At 47.9% G+C, this 26,815-nt stretch overlaps 1 long non-coding RNA gene across 2 annotated transcripts in view; it reads right to left on the bottom strand.

Moving 5' to 3' along the window:
- Positions 1-17,858, bottom strand: part of LOC131495499 (uncharacterized) — a 58,364-nt gene extending 40,506 nt beyond the window's left edge. Inside the window, exon 1 of one of the 2 annotated variants that reach the window (XR_009253987.1) lies at positions 15,169-17,858. This is a non-coding gene — a long non-coding RNA (uncharacterized LOC131495499). Of the gene's footprint in view, positions 1-12,982; positions 13,289-15,168 lie in introns of those variants that run through there. The other variant, XR_009253988.1, reaches the window with a different exon arrangement.
- Positions 17,859-26,815: the final 8,957 nt, after the last annotated feature.

Genomic DNA, 26,815 nt, shown 5'->3' with positions numbered 1-26,815 from the left:
CTGGGAGAAACCTGGTGAAGAACACATGGTATCTCCCTGTATTATTTCTTACCACTGCATGTGAATCTATAACTATCTCCAAAAAGTGTTTAATTAAATTTTGAAAATTTAATGAAACCTGATGGTCTAGTGATAGACATCTGTTAACCATGTTATAGAGAGAAAGAATTCAGGTATACAGCTAAAGAAAGACCAGTGGGGAAGCCTGAGAAAAAGTTCAAAGTAGAGGACAAAGGCAGAGGCTAGAGCTATTCCTGTGAGTGCGTGTGTGTGTGTGTGCGCGCGTGCATGCGCCTGGCTCTGCACATGCATGTGTGTGAAGGGAAGGTCTCAGCAGAGGTTATTTTTGGAGTGTCAGGGAAGGGTGGGGAGGGCGTGCTTAGCAATAGTGATCTGCTGTGTTCTAGTGGGGAAGCCTCCAAAGGCAAAGGAGAGGACAGGCAGCAGCTTCCCATGGGGTTCAAGGTCCAACCAGGAGTTTTTTAACCTCAGTAACCCAAACACACACTATGAGATAAACCTAGAATTATTCCAATTGCTGGAACCAAATCCTTTTTTTCCCTGTCTTTCCTTCTGATGGATTCAAATCACAGGGAACAGTGGATTATCTTTGGGTGGCTGTGAATGGGGCTGTATTAATCACCACAATCTTCCATTGTGCTTCTGTTTGGTTATCAAACTGCAATTCCATTGAGATGCCCTCAGTGAGTGCATCCTCTGTGAGCACCATGAAAATTCATCCGGTTGAACTGAAAACCTGTTGTGAATTTGCAATTACAATATGACCTTATTGAGATCTCAATAAGGTAATCTCACCTTTGAGATCTCACCTTTAGGTAATCCAAGGCAAAGAAAAAAAGAGTTGACAAAGAAAAGAAATGGGTGGGTCAAGGCAGGCACTGGGATCTGTTCTCTTAGACCTTGAGTGGGTGCAGTGGAAGCTTATGACCTGGGCTTACTTTGGGCCTTGGCCCATCCAGAGTGGATGTGAATGGAAAGGACTAATACAAACTCCCGACTAGTTGGAGGGGAGCTGGGAGTCCAGGAGATTGGTGGCAGACAAAATGTACTGTTCAAAATTGTAACTCTCAACACTGATTTCTTTTTTTTATTTTAGAGAGAGAGAGAGAGAGCACCGGGGGAGAGAGGGGTGGGGAGGGGCAGAGAAAGAGAATCTTTTAATGTTTACTAATTTTTGAGAGAGAGAGAGAGAGAGAGAGAAACAGAGAGAAAGGGAGACACAGAATGTGAAGCAGGCTCCAGGCTCTGAACGTCAGCACAGAGCCCGACGCGGGGCTCAAGCTCATGAACTGTGAGATAATGACCTGAGCTGAAATCGGCCACCCAACCTACTGAATCCAGGAGCTCCTGCGAGAAAGAATCTTAAGCAGGCTCCATGCTCAGCATGGAGTCCAGTGTGGGGCTGGATCCCACAACTCTGGGATCATGACCGGAGCCAAAATCAAGATCAGCCTTTCAACTAACTGAGCTACCCAGGTGCCCCAATACTGATTTCCTTTTTTTTTTTTTTTAAGTTTATTTATTTTGAGAGAGAGAGAGAGAGAGAGAATGAGTGGGGGAGGGGCAGAGAGAGAGAGAATCCCAAGCAGGCTCTGTGCTGTCAATGCTGAGCCTGATGCAGGGCTTGATCCCACAAACCGTGAGATCATGACCTGAGCCAAAAGCAAGAGTTGGATGCTTAACCGACTGAGCCACCCAGGTGCCCCTTGATTTCTTAATAACAATTCACAGCCTGTGCCTTACTGGTTCCCTAATCCCACTTCAGAAAGCAAGCCACCCAGGAGCCCTGTGTGTCATTTTAATGTACACTCCCTCCAGTTCTGTGGTGGCCTTGAAAACCAAGAGTCTCCAATTGTAGTGAAAACTACAAACCTGCCAACCATGGGAGGGGACAAAACAGGATTAGAACACCTTCAAAACCTCACCCCCAGAGAACTGTCATTATTTCATCTGTTTGATTTCCTGACAGGCCCCACTGACAAAACTCTCTTGATTTGGCCTATCTTGGAGCTCACTCAGTGTGAAAAACCTTTTACCGTGGTAGGTTTGTCAACAACTAGAGGCAACTACATCACTTTACGCCTGAGGTAATGGATAACGGCTGGGGTAAACAGTAGGCTAACCAAAAAGTTTCAAAGGCAAATCTGTAGAATGAAACGTTTATAGGGCTTTGAAAAACTCCAACACATTCCTTGGAATCCACAGGGTCATACGCGTATGTAGCATTGCGTGAACATGTGTGTACCAACATACGTGTAATTGGGGTTCCAGAAGAAAAAGAAAGGGTAAAAGACTATCTGAAGAAATAATGGCTGAAAACTTCCCAGAGAGGATGAAAAACATTAACCTACATATCAAGAAGCTCAACGAACCTCAAGCACCTTAACCATATCAAAATCAAACTGTCAAAGGAATAACTAGCATTGGCGAAGATGTGGAGAAAAGGAACCCTCATGCACTGCTGATAGGAATGCAAAGTGGTGCAGCCGCTATGGAAAACGGTGTGGAGGTTCCTCAAAAAGTTAAAAATAGAACTGTCATATGATCCAGCAATTCCAGTTCTAGGTATTTCTGTGAAGAAAACAGAAACACTAATTTGAAAAGATATGTGCACCACTGTGTTCATTGCAGCATTAATTTTTTTCATGTTTATTTTTGAGAGACAGAGCGAGACAGAGCATGAGTGGGGGAGGAGCAGAGAGAGAGGGAGACACAGAATCTGAAGCAGGCTCCAGGCTCCAAGCTGTCAGCACAGAGCCTGACGCAGGGCTCATTCCACAAACCACAAGATCATGACCTGAGCCGAAGTCAGATGCTTAACCAACTGAGCCACCCAGGCGCCCTGTAACATTATATACAATAGCTAAGCCATGGAAACAATTGAAGCTCCATCAGTGGATCAATGGATAAAGAAGATGTCACACACACACACACACACACACACACATAATACTAATCAGCCATAAAAGAATGAAACTGTGCCATTTGCAACAACATGGATGGACCTCAAGGGCATTTTGCTAAGTGAAGTAAGTCAGAGAAAAACAAATGCTGGATGATCTCACTTTTATGTGGAATCTAAAAAACCCACCAAACAAAAGGAAAACCAGCTCAGAGGTACAGAGGACAGACTGGAGGTTGGGGGGTGGGGGGTGGGGGGTGGGTGGGGTATAGGGCTGGTACAATGAATGACTGAAGGCGGCCACAAGGTACAAACTTCCAGTTATAAACTAAATAAGTCATGGTGATATCACGTGAACCAGGGTGACAATAGTTAATAAAACTGTATTGCATATTTGAAAGTTACTAAGTGTACATTTTTAACATCCTCATTACAAGAAAAAAATTTTTTGTAACTATGTATGGTGACAGATATTAATTAGACTTATTGTGGGGATCATTTCACAATGTATACAAATATCAAACCATTATGTTTATACCCGAAACTAATATAATGTTATGTGTCAATTACACCTCAATAAAAAAATAATAATTTGACACAAATGGGAGTAGCATTACCACTCTTTGAGCATGAGTTTCCAAAAGGAGAAAAAATTACCGTAGCATTAAATGAGACCCAGTTATTGGGGTTTATGTATATTTGCCTATATAATCCTCACAATAAATCTACTATTTATGTATTAGATACTGTCAAAAAACCAGAAATAATAAAATTAAACCATATCACCAGATCATTAAAATAGAGTTAAATTAGTGAGAGTTTAATTAGTTTAATTAGTTTGTGCACATAAAAACAGTTTGCAAACTGGGAGCTTTCAAACCAATGGCAGAATGAGGCTCAGAGGATTATTAGTTTAGAACAGCTTATACAGTGAAAATACAGAGGCTGTTAAGTTTTTATAATGATTGGCTATAGCACTAGAGTTTTCCTAGTGACGGAATTGGTTAAAAGTGGTTACTTTATGCCAATTTTGGGGAACAGCTTGAGTTTCACCTATGATTTTCAGAGACATAAAAGCTAAACTAAACTAATCAAATTATGAAAAGCCAAAGGCAAAGCGAAAATCTTGAAAATAGCAGGAAAGAATCAACTCATCACATAGAAAGGATCCTCAATAAGACCAGCCTTCAACACTCCAGTTAACAGGCAGATATTGGCAGCATGGATGAAAATAATGAACCTGATACAAATGTATGCTTTATGTAAGGGATACACTGTAGATCCAAAGGCATAGCTGGGTTGGAAGTAAAACAATGGAAAGCAATATACCATGTAAACAGAAGGGAGCTGGGGTAACTATATTAATATCAGACAAAATACTACACTAATTAATTTTACTGTATCATACCAGTAAATGGCAAAATTGTTGCCTGAGAAAAAGAAATTCTATGATAAAACGGTCAATCTCAAAAAATATAAAACAATTACAAACATCTATGCACTTATAAACTGTCTCAAAATCTAAGCAAATTGACAGAATTGAAATAGATAATTCAAATACAGGTGAAGACTTCAATATCTCGCTTTCAATAATGAATATAAAAACCAGGCAGAAAGTCAACAAGGAAACCAAAGACTTGAATAACACCATAACCCAATGAGACAGAATATATCTATCGAATACTTCACCCAATAACAACTGAATACATATTCTTCAAGTGCACATGGATCTTTCTCCAGGAAAGACCACATGTTTCACTGTAAAACAAGTCTCAATTTTTAAATGATTAAAATCATAGGAAGTACATTCTTCAACCACAAGAGAATGAAATTAGAAACCAAGAACAGAAGGTAATTTGGGAAATTTACAAATATATAGAAATTAAATACATTCCTAAATAACCAATGGGTCAAAAAAAGAAATAACAAAGGACATTAGAATAAAAAGTTTGATATAAATGAAAATAAAACACAATATATCAAATCTTGTGGTTTGCAGCAGAAACTGCTTAGAAGCTGTGAATGCCTATATTAAAAAAGAAGAAAGGTCTCAAATCAATTTGCACCTTAAGAAATTAGAAAAGAAAGAGGTGCCTGGGTGGCTCAGTTGGTTGAGTATTCATTCGACTTCGGCTCAGGTCATGATCTCACGGTTTATGGTTTCGAGCCCCGCGTCAGGCTCTGTACTGACAGCTCAGAGCCTTTAGCCTGCTTTGGATTCTGTGTCTCCCTCTCTCTCTGCACCCCCCTCTCCACTGCCTGCACTTTGTCTCTTTCTCTCAAAATTAAACAAACATTAAAAAAAAATAGAAAGGAAGAACAAAATCCAAAGCAAGCAGAAGAAAGCAAGCAATAAATATTAGTGTGAAAATAAATGGAATAAAGAGGAAAAATAGAAATCAAGAAAACTAAAAGTTGGGTCTTTGAAAAAAGAAAAAGAATTGACAAACTTTCAGTTACATTGACCAAGAGAAAAGAGAGAACACTCAAATTATTAAAATCAGGGAAGACGAAGGGGTCACACTGACCTCACAGGAATAAAAAGGATTATAACAGAATATTATGAACAATGGTTATATCCACAAATTCGATCACCCAGATGAAACGGACAAATTCCTAGAAAGACACAACCACCAATACTGACTCAAGATGAAATAGAAAATCTGGGGCACCTGGATGATTCAGGCTATTAAGCATCCAACTCTTGATTTCAGCTCAAGTCATGATCTCACAGTTGCGAGATAGAGCCCTGCATGAGGCTCCTCACCTAGCGTGGAACCTGCTTAAGATTCTCTCTCCCTCTGCCCCGGCTGTGTGTGCATGCTGTCTCTCTCAAAAAAAGAAAAGAAAATCTGACTAGACTTGAGCCAAGAAACTGAATTAGTAATAAAAATTTTCCCCACAAGCCCTGTACTGGATGGCTTCATTGGTGAATTCTACTAAAAGTTTATGAAGGATTGTGTTAATTCTTTATCAACTCTTCCAAAAACACAAGAGGGAATACTTCCTAACTCAATCTAAGAGGATTTTGATACCAAAACTAGACCAAGACATCACAAGAAAAAGCTCTCAACAAAACACCAGCAAACTGAATCCAGCAACATATAAAAAGAGATGATATTAAAGTATATTATATACTATAATAAATGCATAATGCCAGCACATAGTAAGTACTCCATAAGTGTTCATCTCTTTCCTGTTTTCCCATGATGAGTGTGACAGAATTTACTACTGTTCAGCAATCTGGTTTCCCTCTTCTATACATAGTCGATGCTCATTATTTGTGGGTTCTACACTTGAAAATGTGCCTACTTGCTACAATTTATTTGTAACCTCCAAATCAATGCTCACCCTGCCTTCATGGTCATTTGTGGACATGTGCGGAGTGGGGACAAATCTGATTTGTACCCACCCCCCCCCCCCTCCACACACACACACTCCCTGCTGAGGTAAAACAAAGGTGTTGTTTTGCCTTCTTGTTTCAGCTCTTATACTATAGACATGTCCTTTTGGGGGGCTAGTTCATGGCATTTTTCTTCACATTTTTGTACTTTTTGTTGGTGATTTCATATTTAAATGGCCCCCAAGTGTAATGTTGAAATGTTTTCTAGTGTTCCTAAGCACAAGAAGGCTGTGATGTGTCCTATGGAGAAAATACATATTAAATACACTTCATTTAGGCATGAGTTACAGAGCTGTTAGCCATGACTCAACAATATATACTAAATAAGGTGTTAATAAATAGATGCTCACATAAAACAAAGTCATGTATTGATCACTTGATGAAAATGCTGTATCCAGAGGCTCACAGGAACCTAACCCTGTATTCCCTCCTAGAAGCAATGGCTCAATATTCTCTAATTCAGTGTTCTCAATGACTTTATAGTACCTAACTACCACAAATAACAAGAAGAGACTGTACACGTTCCCTGCTGAAATGGATCAAAACACATGGCTACGATAACTACAACTCTTTCCATCAAGAGACTATTTCCCCATTCTTTGAATCTGGGCCGACCTTGTAACTGACCTTGACCAACAGAATGTGGCAGAAGTGTTGTGTGGGTTCTGGAGCTCAGGTTTAAGAGACCTTGTAACTCTTGCCTTTGTCATCTTGGAACACCGTCCTGAGACTATCGTGTAAGGAAGTCAGTTAAGCCTCCTGGAGGATGGGAAACCATGTGGTGAAGAACCGAGGCACCCCAGCCAACAGCCAGCACCAACTGCCAGACACGTGAATCTAGGACATCAATTCAGCCCATCTGATCCTCCAGCCAAAAACAGCTGTATGAGCAAACCCGGGTAAAACCAGCAAAAGAGTTGCCCAGCCTACTTACAGAAACACGAGAAATAATAAGCTGTGTTGTTAAAAACATAAGTTTGGGTGGTTTGTTTTACAGAAACCAGTAAGAGATACACCTGTCTGCCTAGAGTTCTTGTTTATGCAGATGAAATGTGACACATGTCACTTCCAGCTGGAAGCACTGACTTGCTCATCCTTGCTCTTTCCCTGTCGTGGCAATCAGGGAAGTGTGTATTGACAAGCAAGAGCAAGAAATCTGGATGGAATGTTGAGTCAACATGTGAGGACAGTTGCCCTGGATAAGTGCCCAAACCTATAGTGAGCTATAAACTTCAGTTGCATAAATCCTAAGATTGGGGGTCTGTTTTTTACTCCAGCATCTCTCGCTGATCTGACTGATACAGTAGGCATAGCAGGAATAGAGATTTCAACAGATTATGTTCTGTGCAAGGTATTTTCCCTAGCTGCCCAAGAATCTCTAGACCCATCTGAGAAAAGGAATTTAGGCTGACAGCTCAATGCAAAGTTAGCTTTCTGGGATTAATTTTAAATATTAATTAACTTCTTTGAATCTTACCGGTTAATTGTACAAGAGACATTCTTGGACCATGCTGGTGCTAATCTGATACTCCTTTGGAGAACAAAGAGGTGATCCTGAACCAGGTCAGTAGATATAGCATGCACAGGAGAACAGAACACTGGTCAGCTGACCTTGCTGTCTTTGCTGAGCTGTGTCCCATTATCACAGTCAAGTTCACCTTACCGCTCAACTAGCTGGCAACAATTTTCTCATGTGTCAAGTGAAATGAGAAAATGTGCCTTGGAATCTAAATGGTAGCTGATAAAAAAAAAAAAACACACAAAAAAACAATGGTCCTCAAAAACAGATAGGTTATTGTCATTTAAGACCTAGTTACTTTCCCTGCCTTTGATCTGTAAATGTACAACCTACACATATGTGTATATGGATAAATATTTGCATCTTCATTTTAAAAAACATACAGCAAAAACCTAGTCACCTTTAGAGGTGGGGGCCCTGTATGGAGGTAGACACTAAGTTTGCAAACTATAGCACTGCTTTGGTCTGTGCCCCTCCCCAGATTCATATGCTAAATCTTAAGGCCCACCGCGATGGTTTTAGGAGGCGGGGTCTCTGGGAAGGGATTAGGTCATGAGGGCTGGGCCCTCACGACACGGGTTAGTGTCCCTCATAATAAAAGGAGCCCACAGAGCTCCCTAGCCCCTTCCACCATGTGAGGATACAATGAGAAGTTTGTGACCTGGAAGAGGTCTTCATCCGAGCACGCTGGCACCCTGACCTCAGACTTTCAGCCTCTAGAACTATAAGAAATTATCTTCTGTTGTTTACAAGCCATCCAGTCCGTGGCATTTTGTTGTAACAGCTGAAAGGACCAAGGCAAGCACTTGGTGTGTTTCCACACACAACACCCTTAGCTTAACAAGAAGGGACTGTGTTTACAAGCGAGGAAGGCTTTCATGCTGAGGAAGTAGGTATGGGCTTAGGTCTGGCCATCACCCATAGAGACAGAAGAGGGATTGGCATGTGAGGCAGAATGGGGCAGAGGAGATAAAATGGTGACTGACAAATTCTGGATGCATTTGAAATAATGATGAATGCCATTGTTCCATATCGTGGTCAGTGTTGTTGACTCCTTCAGATTGGTGTCACTCAACATCCCAACTTCTACCATGGGAAAAGCCAGGTGTTTCTGGCTTCCCCTATATTCACCGAGTGGGAATCATTCACTAGTTTTCCTACAGAGCAGTAATAGCTGGGCAACAGCCCCAGCCTCTGTAACAGTCTCCTACATTTTCCACAGCTGGACTCCGGCCACATCTTCCTTCCTCAGCTACTCTGCAGTTCTGGATTTTGTGAGTCAGAGTTTGGTCTGCTGGCAAGGATTTGACTTGAGCCAAACCAAAAGAAATGGACTTAAATTTGAGTTAAAAGAGGAACGATTTGGAATTGATATAAAGGAGGAATTCTTGATAAACATCTATCTTTAGATTCAGAGACTGATGCCCTGATGACGTAGGCCAGCATTTTGTGACCTGCATGTGACTAGGAGCATTTAGGCTGCCCCTGCTTTAATCCCATGCCCAGCTAGTGCCATCCCACTTCTCACACACACACACACACACACACACCCAGCTCCTGAAGCACCAGTTAATAACATAAGTCCAACAGAACCTTTCACAAGGAAACAAAAGGAGTAAACGGAAAACATGGAGCCACATTCCATCGCCATTGGCATCTCTGCTTTCTCCCAACGTCCTCTCTCAATCTCCTTTCCTGCCTCCCCTTCCATCACCCCCTACTCACTCCACTCCACCCCCCAGACCTCCTCTCAAAATACCACTGCTTTGCACAGCCCCCTCAACCAGAAACCAGCAGAACAACAGCACAATAAAAGACCTGTAGTTACCCAGCCTGGCCATGATGTCTCAGGGGTGAGAGTGGGGCATAGGTACCCCCATCCCAAGGGGAGCCCCAAAACATGAGGTTGAGTTGACAGATACTGAGACCTTTCTTCTGTTCTCAACTGTGGGGCAGGTCATGGCATCCCAAGGGTCCCTCAACCAGCCAGGAAACGTGGTTTAGGCCTCCACCGAGCTAAGGGCAGGAGGCTGGCCTTGTGGTCTCAGGTTGACCCCTCACAGCTGATGGTTCTATGACTGACTTTCTTGGTGAATTAAAGAAATTGTGTTACCCAGAATACAAGCACCTGGTAGAAGCCAGGACACTTTCCCTGCAGAAGGAAGTCGCTGTGAAAATCAAGAATAAAGGGAGTAAGAACAAGCCAAAACAAGTAACAGCAGTGTTTAATAGAAAATGCTTGGAACCAGAAGACACAGTTTCTTGTTTTGCCTGGCCTCAGACTGGCTGTTCTGGGCCTTGGGCAAATCAGTCAGTTTTTCTGAACTTCTGCTTCCTCCATGGAAGATGGAGATGCCCTTTCTTCTTTGTAGGGGTTACTGGGAGCTAAAAGGAGACGATACATAGGAAAGGACGTTAAGGGAGACAAAAGGCTTAGCCATGAAATGCACACGCTGACCTTGCTTCTTTTCAGCCTGATGCAAAGGCTCTAGGACACAGGAACACCAGCTTTTCTCATGCAAGCTCTTATGGTTCCTGACATGTTGGTACTCGTGGAAAGCTTACTCATTGTTTCAAAAGAAAGCTCCTTTTATTGTGAAATTGCGAAATCCTCGCCCTAGCAAAGCATTATAGCTAACAGATCCCTGATATGAATGTCAAGACTCTCCCTAAAAGAATGTCCAGGAGAGGTGGTTTCAAGGGACAGATGAGCTTGAAGGGGCAGAACAGCTGGCGGTCAGAATGGAGGGAGACCTGCTAGACACATAGCCGGGCCCAAGGTCAGGAGTCCCAGAAAGAAGCCACAAGTGTCTCAAGAGGGATGGTGTGGTGCTGCAGGAAGAAGGGAAGTAAGAATAACAGCTCGTCACCAGATCACACCAGAGTTTTGAAAGATTGTTTCATTGATTTCCCAAAAGGACCCTATGTTGTATGCATTACGTTGACTCCCATGAAATTGCCATATCGTCTCAGAGGTTAAGTGACTTCCACGAGGTCACAAAGTATTAGAGCATGGCGCAGAAATGGGATGCGGTGGTTTGCGAAGTGAGGGTATTTGAATTTTTTCCCCCGCTACTTCTCCAGGACTTTCCTTCTCATTGCCATATGTTACTAAAGACAGATGTGAGTCTAGAGGAAGGAATAAGTTGCAAATGGCATTTGGAGGTCTAATGGGGCCACGATTTCAGAGGCAAGACAAAAGAATAACATCCTTTCAAAAATCCCTGACTCCTCGTTTGTCACCGAGCCCAGCTACGGGCATGTATCTCCCAGGACTGCCCCCCCCCCCCGCCCCCACGTCCCCTGGCCTCAGCTGCTGTTCCTCATACTCCTGAGTGAACACTGGGCTTCTGTAAGTGTTTTATCATGCCTAACACGAGGCCAAGTCTGAATAAGTGAAATGTGGGACATGAGATCTGGCTTCACCAGGGACTACTGGAAAGGCTAGGTAACACAGCTCCAAACTGGGGAATGAACGAACGCACCCTGGAGAGAACATCAACAAGAGGACAGGAAAGAGCCAGCACATAAATTCCCTTTCCTTCTCTCACACTCTGAAGTGTGAAGGATCCACTTGGCCCATCTGGAAGACATGCTGTGTAATCAAGCAAAAGGCTGCCTTTCTCTGTGACGCTGCGGCTAGGTTGGTAATACACCCCCTTACATGTGCTTTCCTGCCTGCCTGCCTTTTCTTCTCACTCTGGCTGCTTTCATAACTACTGCATGTGCCAATTAAGCCTTAGCACACAAACTTTGCCCCAGATACTTTTTTCTAGGGAGTTCAGATAACCACTTTGACCCAAATCCCCATTTCCTACCTCATCTGTGGAAGGATCTCATAATCTCCATGAAGTCTTTGGGCCGAAGGCTCAGCACCCCTTCCCTTGGAGCCCAGACCCACAGTGAGGGTCAGCAGCCCTTCCGAGGTTACCATTGTGGGCGGAGCCCTAAACCAGGTGCTCTGCATGAACACAAAGCCAGCAGAAGGTAGATTTCTCAGGTGAGCTTCTGGGGCAAAATGGTTCTCTAAGGCCCCTGGTATCACCCACGGGGATCGTCTAAAAGGACAACTCTGTAAGCAAAGAGCGGCGTCAAGGTAGAATCTCCAAAATTAGGAAGGCATTTAGATCCAGAAATGATCCCTATCTGTAGAATGGACTAATGTTCCTCCGACTTCATAACGAACAGATGAAAAAGAAAAGTAACTTTTACACTTTTGTGTGCCCATCTGTTGGGTATGTCATTTGAAAAAAAATCTGGGGTCATGAAGCCCATATGGGGTTGAGGCATTTTTAAATCCCCCCAAACAGGAGGGTTGTGGAAACATCAGGTGCTGTTGTTACCACTGAGTGAGTTCAGGGCCTGGGGTCAGCCACGGTTTCTACTCTGGCTTCTTCCAAAAATCTGTCACACTTCGAATGTGGTAACTTTATCAGGCAGGGGCCATGGAGAGGCCGCGTTTGCGGCCAAGGCCCGGCTGTAACTCGAGTGTTCCCAGGGAGGGGCCCTGGCTGGTCCCCCAGCGGGGAGCTCCTGGCAGGGGGCAGAACCGGCCAGAGCCCGCAGCAGGAGAGGGAGCGGGGCCTCGGCTGCAGGTGTGAGAGCCCACACTCTCCTGGGAAAGCACCGGGCCTGCAGTGCGGCTGCCTGCCCCCCCCCCACCTCCTTTCCTCCCCCGTCCAGCAGGAGGCCATCTTCTCAAACCCCGCTCCCTCCTGTTCCTGGGGTCCATCTCCTCCCCTTCCTCTCTCTGGTGCGGCCTGGTGCCTACAGGCCTCTGCCATCCGTCACGCACAGAGCAGCTCACACCAGTCTCGTGACCTCCAGCTTTGCTTCGCCCTAATCCAGTCTAGGGACAGACAGTCGCCGTGTCAGAATCACGGGGGCGGGGCTAGTGCCGGAGTTTGAAATGCAGATTCTCAGGCCCCGCCCTAGTGAATGAGGCCCCGCGGGGTGGGGCCAGGAACAAGTAGTTTTTAACAAGCTCTCCAGGAGATTCTGCTGCAGGCTAAGCCAACCTGTCCTTGGCTGCCCATCTCACCCCGGCTTTAGGTGCTCGGCTGGAAGACCGGCTGGGGGGTGGGTGTGTCTAGACGTGCCAGGTGAGCCGGTGAGAATGGCCCACCTGAGGTCTTACCTGAGGGACCCAGACGCTGCCCGGCCTGGGAAAGAACTCTTGGCAGTGACCATGACAGACTGGACTGTGTGAGGAGGACAAGCCTCAGCGACTGGCTGAGCAAAGGCTGGTAGCTGACACCAAACTGAGGCCCGGCGCGACACCTGGACCGGGCGTCTCACGTGAGGGAGCTTGAGTAAGAGCGGGAAGTGCGAGCGCACCAACGCTAACGCGCATGCGCACACGCGGGGGCGCAGCACTTTCTAGAGGCCTCTTGTGGAGGGCGTCTCTCGCGCTTGGCGGAAGGGTGATCCTAGGCCCGCGAGGACTCCGGGGTTCTGTGACGAGACCAGGCTGGCGGAGGCGAAGACCACATGGAAGGGCAGCAGCCCCTGGGAAGGGACGAGGAGCCTCCCTGCCTTCACGTGAAGCGTGCCCCACCTCCTTCCACGTCTCACCTCCGCGACTGCTTCAGGGTCCTCACCCTGTGTGCCCAGGGGCCACCCTGACCTCAGTCATTCCAGACTGAACCTACCCCCTCCACCCCCCCACCCCCCCCCCCCGCAGCCCCCCTGCAGGGGCTGAGGCTGCGACTTCTGTGGCAGACAAGACAGTTCGTGGTAGAAGAACTTGAACCCTTGTGGGAAAACCAGAGCGAGGGCTAGAGGGAGGAGAGCAGCTGTGAAAACCTCCCAACATGCCGCACCCACTACGGTAAACTAACGAGGGCACCACACACACAATACAGACAATATTTGTGAAATTTGTTCATCTTTTTTAATTTCCACTAGAAGGACGTGTTCAGGATCTTTCCCTAGGTTTGATTTTATTTTTTAATGTTTATTTTGAGAGCGAGCAAAAGCATGTGTGAGTGGGGGAGGGGCAGAGAGAGAGGGATAGAGAATTCCAAGCAGGCTCCATGCTGTCAGCACAGAGCCCCAAGTGGGGGCCAGACCCAAGAACACAACCAAACCGTGAGATCATGACCCGAGCCAAAATCAAGAGTTTGAGGTTTAACAGATGAGCTACCCAGGTGACCCCATTCCCTACATTTTAAAGGAAATCCTTGCAAATTAATTTTGCTTTGCTCCATATGTTATACACCCTAAGGCACTGTCCTTGTTTTCTCGTTAATTCCTTTGTTTAAACATCACTCTGATTTTTTTTTTTTTTTTTTTTTTTTTTTTTTTTTACAAAGAATGGTTAGCTGCTGTACTGCTCACAGGTCCCACAGCATCGCCTGGGAAAATGAGTAACTTGGATGTTGGGACAGAAAACATGCAATTGTCCTCCTGCCAGGGTCACGGAGTCCTCCCTGCCTGAGAGCCTTGCACCAAAGCTCATGCCATCTCTGCTTGCCTCCTCTTCGGTCCCACCCACGTTCAGATCCAAGGCCGGAGTCTAACCCATCCTCTCTGTGGCTGTTAGAGCTTCCTCCTCCAAGCCCAGAAGGGGAGGGAGAGCTGCTGGGACCTGGCAGCCCCCTCCCCCACCCCACCTCCCAGGCCTCGGGGAGTTGGGGTGTGGCCCTGATGCTGCCCACCCCCTTCTCTGGCTCCCCCGGTGGCAGCATGTAGCTCACCTTCACAGAGAGGGGGGCGAGTGTGCCCTTCTCCAACTCTCACAGAGAAAAGCAGTCCACAGATGGGCTTCAGCCCCCCAGCAGGTCACAGAGCCCACTGTCGGACTCATCTCTTGGCCAAGAAGGTGGAGGCCGTGACTAGTCACCGCTTCATTCATCTCCTTACTCTCCTCTTCCTATAACCCCGTCTAGACAGGGTCATATTGGAAAAATGTAAATTGGTCTTCCCGCTTCCCTGCTTAAGACCTTCCGATGACTTCCCGCTCCTCTGGGAAGGTAATCCAATAAATCCGGCCATGGCTTGGAAGGCCACATGACCTGGCCTCTGTGACTTCTACTCACTCCCCTTCTACAGTTCAGCTATATTGGCACCTTCTTGCTTGTCCTCAAATTCATCCAGCCCCTTCCTGCCCTGGGGCCTTAGCGCTTGATCTACCTGGAGTGCTCTCCCCATGGAGCTTCCCATGGCTGGCTCCTTCCCTACTAAGAGGTCTTGACTTCAGAGACGCCTTCCTAATCACCTATTTAAATAGCTCCCCCGCCTCTTCATCACACCCATTCCCCTTACCTTGCTTTATTTTCTTCATAGCACAGATCACCATCTGCCACTCTCACAATTATGTACCTCCTTGTTTGCAGACTGGTCCCTCTGACCAGAATGTCAGCTCCAAGAGGCCAAGGACCTGCAATCCTTGTTCATGGGTGTGTCCCCTGACCCAGCCCAGCACCTGGTACAAAATTCCTGTAAAACAAATGCTTACTGTGAACAAATGAATCCAGACCTTGAAGTGAGGTGGGTTGGGGCGTCTGGGCCATGCAGTGGCACACCCGCCTGTGGGCACTTGGAGCCAGCAGATAACCAGAGCTCCCAGCACATGAGCATCGTTTCCTGGTGACAGTGTGGGAGTCAGCCACCAAAGGCAGGCGTTCTCCTCTGCCCCGCTTCCCATTTTCTTTGTCTCCTTCAAGTTTCCAGATTTCCTCAAATTCTCTGCCTTTCTCAGATCCCTTCTCATTCAAACCACTCTCATTCTTTTGGTTTTATAATACCTATCACACAGGTAAAGCCGTGCCCACGCTTTATTGGCAGTTGAAAAAGCTATTAGATCTTAACCTGCCTTGTAATACACGGGTAGTTTCCTTAGTTGTCAAAAGTTGGAAGTCTTTTTCTTTGGGGCTATTTACAAACCTAGTGCAGTTCCTACTTACATGAATTTGTCCTAAAAAACATCTTGTAAAGTGATACAATGCATTTATACAATTCCTTTGTTAAGCAGCTCTCAAACCACGTAAAATGAGAAGTTCAAAGGAAAATAAGCTGACATTTAGATATTTAACCAATTTTCTTTTGCGTTCCCGTTCATGTTCGTCTGCAATATTATGAATTTCACACACACACACAAAATTCCTCTCCACAGTATCAATTCTTAATTAAGTGAACACCATTGCTATAATTTTCTGATAAATAAAATGAGCATTTCCACACAAATTAGAAATGCCAACTTGTTAATAGCTTCCCTGAGGTTTTGTTACAAAATCATCACTGTTCCGGTCATTGTTCAGGCATAATAAATACTACACTACAATCTGGAAACAAGCATTCTCTTTGGGCAGTCGATTCCCAAGTGTGGATTGGGTGTTCCGTAAGACAGTGAGTTTCCCCCTCATTCCTATTATAATACATGACAATAGTTCATTGGCTAGAAAAATACTTGATACTATTTTAGTGAAGCTTGCCGAATTTGGATCAGCTGGGAGATGAAGCTGGCCTGAACGTAATAAAATTAGAAAATGTACAACCTTAAATACTAGACAGTGAACTTTTAAGGGCACAGAGCACATTGCGCCTGTAGCTGGGTAATTTGGGCAAGGTGCCAAGGGCCTCAGTTTCTTCATCTGTGAAATGGCTGCAGTACTAGTATCCGGTACTCCATAGGCCTATGGTGAGGGCCAAACGTCTGGAAGGCACTCGACCAAGGGCCCACATGTAATAAACACCTAACAGATGTTCCCTGTTGTTTTTAGGCTTAAAAGGACACTGTAATTATTGCCTGATGAGCACGAAATGCAATTTGCTACCTTTCAACAACTCAGAGTGCTCCCCAAGTCCTTCCAAGAAGAGATCCTGTTCTGTCTTCTTCAAAGAACAGATGACTCATTTATAATTCATGGCACATTCACATACCAACAATTATTGTGCTGAAGTCCTTTAAAGAGCTGATTGCTTAATTAAGCCTAACATTCCCCTTGTACTCTTGTTTGTTCTCTGAGTTTTCTTAGTAAATCTTTTAAGTGTGTAGAAGAGAGTGACAGTCCAGGCTAACTGTGTGTACCTGCCCACATTTTAATGGGTGGTGCCTAAAAGGATGAAGTTGTGTGCATTTTAAATCACTATAGCAGCATACAGAACACTTACTACACATAACGCACATTTGTTTGAGACGGAGTCTTGGTACGTTCTCAGTTCAGTGTCAGTTGCCTTTCTCTCCTACCTGCCACCCCCCCCCCCCCTTCTTTGCCTTAAACGCCCTCATTTAACATTACTCTCCACCTTGGAACAATCTTTGAATTCATCACAGAGACCTGTAATTTCCACTTTGTTTTTCATAAGTTACTTATTCAGAACTTCCCCATGGTTTTCCTTTTAAGCTAGGCATTTCATTTCTTTGGAGACTCGTTTCTTGGCTCCAGATGGGTTTTAGCCATAACAAGATGAGGGTTAAACACAGCATTCAGGGACTGAGCCAGCCGGGACATACCCAAGCTGCCTCCAACATGTGTGGGACCTGGAGGAAGATCTACTGGCAGCCCGCATTCCTCCTGCTAGGAGACCTCTCCCGCCCCTCCCACTCCAAGCCAAGCCCCAGGCAACTGCTGCCCAATGATCTCATTGCCTCTCTCAGAGCAACAGAGGCTGGAAAGTCCAGTTCAAATGTAGAATTCTTGGCCTCTTTGAAACTCCATACTAGAATGTGGTGGCACCGGGAGGCGGTCCCTGGTGCCCGGTCTGCAGCCCAGCCCTCTTTTCTTCCCAGGGGAGAAGAAAGGCTCTGGGGCCATGAAACCTCTCTCGTACAGGTGTGTGGACACCCAGTTCTGCATCCCAGCAGACTCTGCGAGTGGCTGCCCCTGGCCATTCCATGGACTGGCAACATGGTCCACCCAGGGAAGATACACCTGGGACGCCAGGAAGAAGTCCTGGGTACTGGAAAATGTTCTAGAAGGGAGGGTATGAGCTTATCCCTTGAAAGGGATCTCTTGCCTGGATCTAAAGGCAGTGCTTACTAGCATTATCATTTTCACAGAAGATGTAGTCCCCGAAGTTTAAGCAAATATAAGAATGGATTGTTTTGAACACTGTGGAATATTCTACACATTATAAAAACTTTAGATGAGGTCAAAGACAGGAGAGAGCTTCGATGCTAGCGTCGCTACAAGAGCCTGCCTGGAGGAGGTGGGACCTAAACCGGGTCTCAAACAAAGTAGAGGACTATCTGTTATAGTTTTAATTAGAATTTAGGATGGCCTTCTTCTATGTTATTGTCAGTCTCATCATGTATTTTTCCGGGACCTTTTTAAAAGTTTTTGTCTGGAAAACCATTTGGGCAAGACCTCCGCTTTCCGCCCACCTTATTTCCAAAATGTCCAAAATGTCCAAAATGTCCAAAATGAAGACATCCTCCTTAAAGACCACCACTCCCTGTCTCGCACTACAATGGTTTCTAAAACGTTTAGATCAACTGTGCCACACTTGAGGGCCAAGATGGTTTCAGATGTTTCAGAAGCAAAATGTCTTGCCCGAGACAGGCTGCTTTGAATTGTGCCAACACTACTCAGGTGCTTTCCTCCCGGCCTTTCAAGTGTGGCCCAGAATTGTCCCCTTGGTCATCTGCTTGGTGTTATGACAAGTAACAAAGCAGAGTGGGAATGCTTTGGTTCTCTCTTTCTCTAAAATGCCATTCTGGGAAGCCCCGAAGATGACTTGAGACATAAATCCCAAGGCTCCGTGCAGCTGTCCTGTGGATACTTGCACCCCCACCAGCCGGGCTTGTCCTCTGGAATGTGTGTTTATAACTATGGAGTTTATTCTTTAGTTTAGGGCATGACATGATCATTGGCTTACGCAGCTCCAGAATGAAAGCAGAGGAGGTAGGGACACAGATTTCTTGGGTCTCTAGTAAAAAAGCTGAAATCTCCATCGTGGCTTTTCAACTACGGTGGAAAGAATTTGGATCATGAATCACAACGGGCTTGTTCCCCAAACCTGCCTTCTGTCCCTCACTACACGTATACTTACTGAAGCTCTCAATGTCATAGGCACCCAGGCTGCCCAGGTGGGTGGCACCATATTCAGCAGGGGATTGTGACTTGGGGCCAAGTCACTGGCCTCCCGCAGCCTCCAGTTCCTCATCTGTAAGCGGGCAATCACACGGACACCTCTCAAGGATTCTGGGAAATTTAAAGAAGTGGAAATGGGACACCTGGCACTCGGGTGGTCAAAATAAATCCTTAAGAGTCCCTGTCCTGGAACCCAGCGGCTGCCTGGAAGATCTGGGTGTGCACTTCCCTTTGCGTGGTCCGCCGCGGGGTGGGAGGGTTGGGGGGGGGGGGGCGGGGAGAGGGGCTCCCCAGACCTCTCTGGGCTGTCCCAGAGCGAGCTCTCTGTGAGTAGTGAATAAAAATGAACCACTGTCTCTGTGGCCGTAGCAGAGATGGTTCCAGCAAGTTCAGCACCCTGCCAATGAAGAAGGAAATGCACTCTCTCCCGAAGCCTCATTAAACATTGGCAAAAACATTGCCAAATTTCACTTCAAGGTATAACTCCTGGAAAGTGACTGCAATGGACCCGCCCAGTCTTCTAGAGGGTTCCAGATGCTTGGGGAGCTCCGTTACAACCCCCCCCCCCAAATTCTCTCACCCCATGCAGACCCCATCAGCACTCTGAGTGTTGAGAGGACATTCATTTTCCTGAACTCTCATGGACAGTTTTGGCCTTGCCCTGACTCTGTGTAATCAGGCAGCCAGGGTCTCCCAAAGTCAGAGGAAATTCTGAGCAAGGCAGGCCCTATATTTGCTGGGAAGGTAAGAGACTATTTTCCACTTCTCACTTCTCTCTCAAAGCACAGACACAATGGGCCTGTCTGGCCTAGCTCCTGCTTTCTGTCTCTGAAGGCTCCCGGCGCCAGCACTCAGCCTCCCACCTTATTAATGTTCTGTGATGATCCCCTCGTGGTGCCGTGTATCCATCCCACAGGGTTATTAGAGGACAGACACCAGCAGGGAAGGTGCTGTTGACTCACTGTCACAAACATCATCCCTGGTATTATCAGAGCAATTATAAAATATGCCTCTTAACAATACAATATCAAATGCTCAACTGAAGACTTTCAGTATGATTTGTTTGTCGCCCAACCTTCAATTTTTATGATGGAAGGTTGAGCTGAGGAAAAATAAACCCCAAAGAAGAGCACTTACGTCACATTCTTCCAGTAGATAAAGAAATGTGAGCATTTCCTAATTTATTTCAAATACATACAAACATACATACATAAATCTGCCCCCCTAATTCCACGAAGAGTCTAGAAATTAGTCATTGTGATTGACAGCCCTGATATCTGCAGGTCAGGAAGCTCAGAGAATTGCCGGGGGGAGGAGTGGGGGTGGTTTAGGCTCAGATCAAAACTCCTCCACTTAAGAAAAGAAAATGGGGGTGCCTGGGTGGCTTGGTCAAGTAAGCGTCCGACTTTGAATGATAATTTTTTTTAACGTTTATTTATTTTTTAGACAGAGAGAGACAGAGCATGAATGGGGGAGGGTCAGAGAGAGAGGGAGACACAGAATCCGAAACAGGCTCCAGGCTCCGAGCTGTCAGCACAGAGCCCGACGCGGGGCTCGAACTCACAGACCGCGAGATCGTGACCTGAGTCGAAGTCGGATGCTTAACCGACTGAGCCACCCAGGCGCCCCAAGCGTCCGACTTTGGCTCAGGTCATGATCTCACAGTTTGTGGGTTCGAGTCCCACGTTGGGCTCAGTGCTGACAGCTCAGACCCTGGAGCCTGCTTTGGATTCTGTGTTTCCCTCTCTCTCTCTGCCCCTCTCTCACTTGCGCACATGCTCTCTCTCTCAAAAATAAATAAACGCTAAGAAAATTAAAAAAGAAGAAAAGAAAATGAAGTGGTTGCAGAATGCAGGTTCTAGAAGACTGGCTACAAAAGGAAAACTTCATTTATCATGGAGTTCATCTCACGCTGCACAAGGGTTTTGAAGCGTCCGAAGAGTTCAGGTTGATGCGAATGAAGAGCTTACCTTCTGAAGAAATCAGGTTCAACATTCCAGGGAGGTCAGAAACACAAACAAACAAAAGGAGGCCTGGGAAAACTGAGGGGCGGAGGAGGAGGGGAAGCCACATCAAGCCGGAGGCCAGGCTCAGAAAGGAAGGTGGGACTGCAGACTCCAAGCTTCTCGTGGTACAGTGGTTCCTAAAAGCTTTGGTGATGTTTGTCCAAGTGCGGTCATGTTCTCGTCACATTCTAGTGCCTCAGAATCCCTTTGCGGGAAAGGTGGCTTGTTAAACATGCAGACTCCTGGGTCCCATCCTCATCTTCCTGAATTAGAACCTTGAAGAATGTATCTGCATTTGACACAACTAGCCCTGGCCCAGTTGTCCTGATGTGCTCTCCAGCTCCCGATTACACTGTCAGACAAAGAGCGTTCACCAGCCCCCTGCGGGTACCGAAGCATCCTAGGTGTTGGGAGGATGTACCAAAGAAGCAGGAGGTGGTTAGTGCCCCAAGGGGTTTACGCTGGAGGAGTCCGTAAATCCCCAGGTACTTAATTGTTCCAGGTCCACTTGCTTGCTGGCTGGTGTTCACAGGAAGCTCCAGGGCCTCAGCTTCAGCGGTTTCTCTTGTCACAAGCTGAAAATCAAGTTCAAACCGGGCAAATGGTTCATTGCCCAGATGTGGAGGAAGGGTCAGGACGGAAGAGGGCCATTTCCCACAGGACTCTGGGAAATCTGGAGAAAATGCCAAGCAAGGACACCTGGGGGAAAGGGGGGTGGGGGGGGGGGAAGGGGCCGGCAGACCGGGGCCTTACCTGACAAGGTGTGTGGCGCCACTGCTCCCCACCCCCATCTCCCTCCCTCCACCCCCTACATTCTCACTGCCCCCCCCCCCCCCATTCCAGGTGTGTGTGGCCAAGCCCGTGGCCTTGAAACCTGCTCTGTGAGATGGGAATCCCCCAGGAGTTTCTTCCAAAGGGAAGGCCTTTGTCAGAGCCCGAGGCCTGGTGAGGCCTCAGAGGCCTGCCCGGGTCCGGACTGGGCACCGGGGTCCAGGGTCGCAGATGGGGATCCCGTGGTCTGTCGGGCGCGCGGGCACCCGGCTCCAGACAAAGTGCGGTGCCTGCGCCTCCCAGTGGGCGCTGCGGGAACTGCACGCCCCCGCGATCGCGGCTCCCTCCCACGGTGGGCTGAACACCCAGACAATTAAGAACAATGCCTGGCGCCGAGCAACGCTCGGTATAATGTTGCTATCATTCTGTGCCAGGAACGAATCCACTTGTAGCAAGAGAAGAAACCGGAATGGTAGTAATGCCAACAGTGCAGACGAAGACGGTAACTTCTACTATTTCAATGGCGCTTTAAATTTCCCCAAGTGTGCATATTCTGGGCCACTGGACTTTTACAGCCGGTGACAGAATCCAGACTATCACCAGTCGGTGTCTTGGAGTCCCGGGCTGAACATGACTGACGAACATGCATTTATTCACTGAACTGCCCCTTCCCTTTACACTTCAGTCCCTGTCACCTGGACGGAAGCCGCCCAGGGCACCGCACCCTCCCCCGGGGCAGGGCGGCTCGCTACGGGTCTCGGATCTCGGTGCCGTCTCTCTTGGCCTCCGAAAAGCGAAGGGGTATTTTCCGCTTAGCTGTGGGAGCAGAGAAGGGCGCAGAGAGGGGAAGGGGGGCTTGGGGAACTGGACGGTGTTGTGCCTCGTTGCCCTGAGGGTGCTGCTTCAAGCCAGGCGCTAAAAAACACCTGAATCCACCAGGCTTGTCCTCGGGCCCACAGGCTCCTCACGCTGCGTCTGGCTGATGTGGGAGGAGGAAGGTGGTCGTCGGCAGCCAGGGCAGAGCCCCTCCAGCTCACCCGTCCATCCCCAGCCCAGGCCTGAGGCTACCGTAGGACTGTGCTTGCCTCCCCGCGGGGGTATAGGGGCTGCACCCAGCACCATTTGTAGACAATCAGGTCCCTGCAAAGAAACGTATGCATGCACGCATGCGTGCTCCCCCACACCAGGCGTTTGTATGGCTCTCTCCAACACTTATTCAAGTGTGCCCACATGCCACGTCCTCAGAGGAATTCCCCTCACCCTAAGCGAACAGCCCCTGATTGCCCCTCCTCTACTCTGGAATTGTTCTAGGCAGAGGGGAGCCAAGGGAGGAAGGGAAGTGGTGGGAGGCCAGGCGTGAGAGGCGGGCAAGGGCCAGAGCGGGCAGGGTCCTGTGCGCTGTAATAAGGGGTGTGATGTGTGTTCTGAGTCCGCAAAGGTGGGCTATGATCTGATTTACATTTGTAAAAGATCCTTCTGGCTGCCATGTGGGGGGCGCAGGTGGGTTGAATGGGAATAACAGAAGCAGGGCGGCCGTGTGGGAGGGCGGTGGGAGGGCGCTGTGGCTTGGACAAGGCCAGCAGTGATGGAGAAGGACCAGATTTCCGATATGGATTTGAAGGCGGAATGGATGGGAATCTCTGATGGATTGGGACACGATGTGGAAGGGAAAGGAAGAAAGGCTCATTCTTAGGACTTTGGAGCAACTAGAAGAATGACAATTGCTAATATTCATTGTTAAGCAGACACTCCTCTAAACCCTTGACATCTTTGAAAGCCATTTAAATCTCACAACACTCCTTTGAACTATGTATTACTATCCCCATTTTATAGAAGAGGAAATTGAGGCACAGAAAGTTTAATCAATATGCATAAAGTCACACAGCAAGTAGAAAAGCTGGGATTTGAACCCAGAGTTTAACAGTTCTCCCTCTTTTATTTAAAAAAAATTTTTAATGTTTAGTTTTGAGACAGAGAGAGACAGAGCATGAATGGGGGAGGGTCAGCGAGGGGGAGACACAGAATCTGAAGCAGGCTCCAGGCTCCGAGCTGTCAGCACAGAGCCCGACGCTGGGCTGGAACTCACAGACTGTGAGATCATGACCTGAGCCAAAGTCGGATGCTTAACTGACTGAACCACCCAGGTGCCCCTCCGTCTTTTATTTTAAATGTTTATTTTGAAAGAGACAGCTCCAGCAGGGGAGGGGCTGGGGGGGGGGGGGAGAGAGAGAGAGAGAGAGAGAGAGAGAGAGAGAGAGAGAGAGAGAGAGAGAGAGAGAATGAGAATGAATCCCAAGCAGGCTCCACGCTCCACGATGTCAGGGCAGGAGCCCAACATGGTGCTTGATCCCAGGAACTGCAAGATCATGACCTGAGCTGAAATCAAGAATCGCTCAACCGACTGATCCACCCAGACACCCCAAAAGTTCTCCCTCTTTATAAAAAAGAAGAGTATCACTAACTGTGATAGGGAAGACTGGGGAAGAATGGAGCTTTTAAGTGGGGGGGGGGGGGGTGCAACATGAATCGAGAGTTTCAGCTTAGATGTGTTCAGATGAGATGACTTTTCAACATTCAAGTTAGGGTGTGATTCTGGCTCCGGGTGGCAGGGAGGGAGCACCTGGGTCTGGAGCATTAACTGCAGCCAAGAGTGAGGACAGCAGGAGGCTAGAAGGTGGGATTAAATGCCTGACTTGAAAGGGTGGGATAGAAAGTGATCTTTCAGAGCATCCTATCAGGCCTCAGGGGCATCAGGAAAGTGTTGCGCAAGTATGGTTCTAGAGCAGTCCTTGTTTTCATCTGAGGATCCCATGAAAGATCTGACCTTGCTCCAGAAAAATTACATGTACACACACATGACGTTTTCTACACAATTTCAGGGTGTTCCTGGGCCCTCAGGAGCCACCCACAGACCATTCTGGCATTACCATCAGGCCTCCCTCTCCCAGCAACAACCAGATGTCACCACATCTGGTAGGGCCTGACGGACCTCTGACAAGTCTCCATACATCACCACCCTCTCCGTCTGCATGAAGTAAAAACCGCACCATTGGAAAAGCAAACTCCCTGGAGGGTGAGGTTTGAGTCATTTTTAAATGTCTGTGTAGAGCGGACCTCCCCAGCTACCCACCAGCCCCCCTCCACCCCCCAGTGCTGCACTTGTAAATGTTTGCTTTGAATGTGGCCCCATGTGGAATAGAAGAATATACTCACACAAAGTCGTTTGCTCTTTCATTCATCCATAGGTGAGGTTATAATCTGGGTATTTTCTAAGTTTAAAGACAAGACGTGCTCAGGCCAGTTTCCATCAACAACATTGCTTCTTGTGGATAGTGCACATCTGATGCTGTGCTTGTCTGTTTCTGCTGCCCCCAACTCCCAGGACCCATCCTCTCTGGGGCTAATCACCCTGTGTGGACCCCGGGACGGGGGAGGCAGGACCCATCAGGCCCCCTGGAAGCTGAAGGCACCAGGCACTTTCTCCCCCACCAACCTTGCTCTCCTGGTCCAGCCACCTGGGGGCTCCGATCTGCCAGGGGAAAGGTACACAGACAGGAGAGAATGTATTCACAGTTATGGCACTAGGCCCAGGGACCACCATGAAGGCAGCGATCCATGTCTGGTGGCGGCTGTCTCAGCAGTGGCGTGGCCTTGGCCTGCCACGGGGCCTGCCCGTGTCCCCAGCGTGGCCCCCCAGCTTCCCCACTGACAGGCGTCTGTGTGGGTCTCCACGTCCACTCGGTGCGTTCCCTCCCTGCTGACATCACACCAGCCTCCGGGCACTCGCGCTGCGTGGCTGTTGCTGGGCTTTCAGCTGTCGTCTCACCCTGTGCAGAGTCACAGGGTGGAGATTCTTCTCCTCCCCGTCCCTGACCTTAGCATCCCCGGCCTGTCCAAGTCTTGGCTCTGCGACCCCTGCCAGATCCCCACCGCTGCCTCTGAATGTTCGTGCCTCTGTAAAGAGCAGGGCCACACCCAATCACAGGGGTTGTTAACAGCCACCATCACGTTCCAGGGACAATCTGTGGATTTTTCTGCTCTGCAGTGCGGTGTGACAAGCCATCAGACCTCCTCATTGTCCTTGAAGTTTTCACGACTTCACAAGACCAACCAAGACTGGAGTCTGACTCCAAGGGGACTGCAAGCCTCTGAGTCAGAGTCGGGCTGTGAGGCTCCCGGCTTCTCTGGGGTGGGGCCTGGGCTGTGCTCTGGTGATGGCTGGGCCAGGCAAGAGACGTCTCAGCCTCCCGAAAGCAGTGGCTGCCCTCTGGGCCCTCTGTGCTACCCTGGGACATAATCCTTTCCAAGAAGGAGGGACAGCTTGGTGCTGCTGACTCACAACCGTGTCCTCTGTGGCTAAGGCGCCCCATCACAATGTCTGAGCGCTGAGCTCACATCTCGTGGCTACTGCCCCACACACAGGCTGGGGAGAGCTTCAGTTCAGTCAGTGAACACTACTCACACCCAGCCCCTTCCATCCTGGTTGGTGAGCGGCCGCTGCCCTGAGCCCCCACCCCCAACACAAATGCCACCCGCCCCTCATTACCCCGGTCTTGTCCCAGGAGACCCCAGACTGCACCCCCGGCCCCCCACCACCAATCCAGCCACTAGAGGTCATGGCTGGCTCAGCCATCACTTCCATGCTCTGCTGGGTATACGTTGTGGGTATCATTCTTGCCTGCCCATAAGCGTTCTCAGAGCCCCTTTGCTGCTGACTTTTCTCCCATCACCGTGTACCAGCTGCCCAGTCCCACCAGTTCTCAGCACAGTTCTAATATCCAGCCTGTCCCCCTTACCTGGTTCAAGTCCAGCCTCCTCCAGGAAGCCGTTCTAATTGCATAGTCCTCACACATCACTTTGCCCTCCCCTGGCCTCCTATGGACCCTGCCTCACCAAAGATGGCTTGCTTGAAGTTCTTGGAGGGTCTTAAACTTCTCATCGCTCATTCAATTGCTTACAAATCCCTGCCTTCTTGTCGCCTGGTAGCAGGTGACACGGGGACCTCTGGGGCCATGGTCAGAGGGGGAAAGGTCCCGAGGAGACTAGGTGGCACCCAGTAGGTCTGCCGCAGAAGGAAACTTCTTGAGAGGTCAAGAGAGAAGGACCCCAGACTGGGGGGTGGGGCATGAGCAATGCTGGGCTGGTAACCTCGGGTGG

Source organism: Neofelis nebulosa, chromosome 15, assembly GCF_028018385.1.
Source record: "Neofelis nebulosa isolate mNeoNeb1 chromosome 15, mNeoNeb1.pri, whole genome shotgun sequence".
NCBI lineage: Eukaryota > Metazoa > Chordata > Mammalia > Carnivora > Felidae > Neofelis > Neofelis nebulosa.
This window is presented reverse-complemented; position numbering and strand designations above follow the sequence as displayed.